Here is a 4,177-nt window from a genome sequence, read left to right as displayed (position 1 = left end):
AAATATCCACCAATCAAATTCGTCCTCTACGCTTAGCACTCTCACAGGTAATACAATAGAGTTATTCCCCTTTCACCATCACAGATATTGTGCGTTCTGTTGATCAGATCTGAATAAAACGTTATCAGATATTAACTGATTGAATTGCATAATATGCAATAGCAATCGATGCTCTAGTGTATTGCTGTTATCAGTTTACAAGAGATCAGTTGAATCACAAGCTTGAACAATCACATAATATTATTTTTTTTATATATATTACAAAACAGTAACAATGATTCAATTAATTTAAAATCTATACTGTGTATTGTTAATCTTTTAAATTAGTTACGCGCCTTACTTTCCTTACGCCAAGAAAATATCTATAAATAGTTCCATGTTTTGTTTATGTGTGGTTATGCGCTGTCAGATATGATACCGGAAACATACGTGTTTACATTGGCCACCCCCTTGGGTACTCTGTAAACGTCCTTGTTGTTTTGACCTACTTTTCAAAATAAACATATCAATTTTTTGCGTGGGATACTGACGCAATTCCCCAATCAATCAAACATGGCCATAATTGACTTATGATGCCGCGAGTGCCGCTGGGGAATTTGGAGCTTGTGGCAACAACATGTTCAAAGTCAATCGAAGTAATAAATCATATATTTCACTCACAGAGGGTATTGAAGTTCGTGACGTGGTGGTATCATCGAAACACAAACACGGAGAGTCTACCGAGGGACACGCACGTAACTCCAGTATGTCCACACAATACGATTTGGACATCAAAACACCCTTTCAATCGTGCATATATTGCTGAAATTCAAGTTTCACAGCATATTTTCACGTATTTCGATGCAATCCCCCCTTTGATATTTGCGATATGGCTGCAATATGTACTCTACTTTCATGTCTCTAAACGTAAAATTTGTGTGTCCCGTGGGTATTTGAGAAATTTCAACCCAGTGTCTGGAAATTTAAGAAGAAATCAAACCACCAAACAAAGGAACAAATGAAAAAAACATAAAGCATGGTTGTGTATTGAATATTTCTTATGATAATGTTGCCGGTATGTACACATTATGTCACTAAAATAGATAAGTAGCACTGCAAAATAGTGAATATCTAACGGTAGACTTGTTACATGTGTGATATTGTCTTCACAATGTGAGACATGTTAGACATCTGCACAACCACACAGTTGTCTATGCGTTCTTATGGTATTTCGGTCTATTGCCCTGTCCACAGATTTATCCAGGATTAGTTGACGAACTTTAATACTAACATAGAACTACTCTAGCTAGCTACCTCTGCTATCAGATAGTTTTGCATCGTGTTTCAAATAAGATTATTTCCAGTGACATATTTTATAATATAAAAGTGTTGCATCCTGTATATATAGACACATCCTGATGAAAAAGCAACGTTTGTTCTCCGACATAGTTATACAAATATCACTACGTGAATCATTTCGGCACGAGTTAACGCTCTACATTGTTTGTCCGGATACTGTTTAAACTCAGAGCACCTGACACAGTAACAAACCACATCCTGTTGTTTTTCCCTAACCGATATATGTAGTTTTCTGGGTCATGCTAGAACGTCTTATCTGCAATTTCAATTTATACGCTTAAATATTCTAATGGTATTAACATACCACTGTTAATTTCTCATTTCAATGTCAGCATTGTTGGCCACGTTACAACAGGAAGACATCGTGCTGAGGGTGTAATCTTATTTGGATCCCATTGAGCAGATGTTAAATGTTTGACACTGGTTTCGGTGCACAGATGAATAATTCAAAACAGGTGACTGACAAAACCCCATGCAACTGATAAATATCACTCCGAATACAATGATACCATTGTCAAACTGTCCCCGTTTCTCTGTGGCCAGGTCTACCGCAGGGTAGGCTAAAGATTCAGATAGTTCATCTATTCATCTTTTAAACCATGGATTCTTTGTTTTTGTTCACGCATTAACTGAAGTGCTGGTAAAACCCCCTGTCGAAGACGGAATGTGCTGGTAGAACCCCCTGTCAATGGCGGATGGAAGCACTTAACAAAAACATCAATGCAGACTACGGGATTCGAACCCGCAAAGTCTGTACTGTAGGGTAACGAAAGATGGATTCTGTCACGTCTGATGTGTAATCAACAATGACATAAGGGCGGTGAGGTAGCCTTATGGCTAAAGCGTTCTCTTGTTACGTCCAGATTGATTTCCCTTTGGGTGCAATGTATGAAGCCCATTTCAGATGCCCCCTGCTGTGACATTGCTGGAATAACATGGGCTAAAAGCGGCTAACAACTATACTCAAACACACAACCATGCCATATCTATCGGCACCAATATGAACGGATAAACCGTTTATAAACATGACTGTGATCTAGTGTATAACAGTTTCCCTAGGGTTGATCTTCAGCAACCCATTTATGACGTCATTCCATTGTCTGCTCGCTTCATTATTTTTCAGGAATGGGGCGATGTGTACCAGTTCCAATCGTAAGACCTTGACAGTTCGTACTCTAAGCGTTATATTTGGCATATCAAATAACCAATACTTTGAATGTAGGGTAATTTCCCCGTAAATCTCTGTTCCTTAGAAATAACATTGACTGAGGTAATAAAGACAACCAACCAATTCCACTAGAGCTATGCTTTCTGCTGCTATCCAGTCAAATATAACAGGTATTAACGTGCCTGATAAAAGCGCTTGTGCTGGTCTAACTTGGAACCAAGTGCTTTGGCGACGGTAATTTTTGAAAAGGAAATAGAAAACTTTAACCGTAAGAAAACACTGCTGAAAAGCACCAGCCTCCACCAATCTGAAGTTGTTTAGCTAGCTCTGGGCTGTGGATATTCTTATCAGGTTATTCGACTCTTATATTTTTTACGTTAACATAATGGCTGTTTGCTGAGGAAAAATAACCCCCTATCAAAGTTGACATCTGTGGACAATTAATATGAAAGATAAAATCCAAATGAAACATTACCCAGGCTCTGTCGGGTGAGTTGAGGAGGGTGACCTGCTTCGGGATAGGATTTTACGGCGCTTCATGGTGGCAACGTGCCGTCGACATCCTTGGTTCCTCAAGCCCATGACCAATTATAGACTTACGAATGGTCGTAACGCGACGACCGCTTTGAAGATCGGGACCCACATCCTTCATGCAGGCATTCATAGCAAGTCATTGTATTTTGTACAGCAAGTCATTGTATTCTTGCAGAGAAAACATACAGGCAGCTTTGAAACAAGACACCGTGCGAAATTAAAAAAGGCATACGTTCATAAATTTGACTGTTATATGATGAACATAGTGATATTTCCTTATTCTGCATACAGTGCTGATTTTCCTGTCACAAGACAGACGTCCAAAAGGAGGGCGTTCCGATCAGTATGTGGTGTGACCACTGCTTGTTGTTATCACTGTTCTACATCTATTTGGAACAAACTGGGGAGTCCACGGATCAGTTGTGCAGGTGTCTGTGGAATGTGTTCACCAAGTCACTCTGTCGTTGATAATCAGAAGGTGGTGTTAAAGAATTTGGTCAATGTACCAAATTGCAATAATATTCATCCTAACCACCAAGGGTGGGCAATGGTTCCCTACACCGAATATGTTGTGTCGTCGAATGCAGATCGGTACTAAACATTCATTCCGTCAGTCGTGTCGCTGTCTTTCATCCCAACATTTGGGAAAATATTGAACCCGACTCGCCGCCAGTGTCTCAGAGTCCATGCTTGTACGGTGCTGCTCCAGGCGATATTTGATCTTTTGGTCCCATACAAAAGCACATGACACACAGATTCACTGGCAGTAGCGTTCGATGAGGCAGATAACAACCCCGGATGTACCGATCTTGTGCTGATCATGAGCGGTGACGCTTGATCTTCCACTTCTCTGATGATCCTTGGTTGAACTAAGTGACAGAGACTTATGTCTAACCCTAGACATGGGATGATCCTTGGTTGAACTCAGTGACAGAGACTTATGTCTAACCCCAGACATAGGATGTGGCGTTCTTATGTACCTTGAAAAACTGCAAATTGTCACGTGACATGAGTTTCACGATTTGCAAGGGCGTTTTGCTTTTGTTTGGCCTTTCAAGACATTTAAGTCTGATGGGAATTGTTGCATTAAGCAACAACTGATTGCCATGCCAGCTCGTGAACATAGTGGCATCGTTC

This window comes from Haliotis asinina, chromosome 10 (assembly GCF_037392515.1).
Source record: "Haliotis asinina isolate JCU_RB_2024 chromosome 10, JCU_Hal_asi_v2, whole genome shotgun sequence".
Lineage (NCBI taxonomy): Eukaryota > Metazoa > Mollusca > Gastropoda > Lepetellida > Haliotidae > Haliotis > Haliotis asinina.
The sequence above is the reverse complement of the archived record's forward strand: the minus strand, read 5'-3'. Positions refer to the sequence as shown.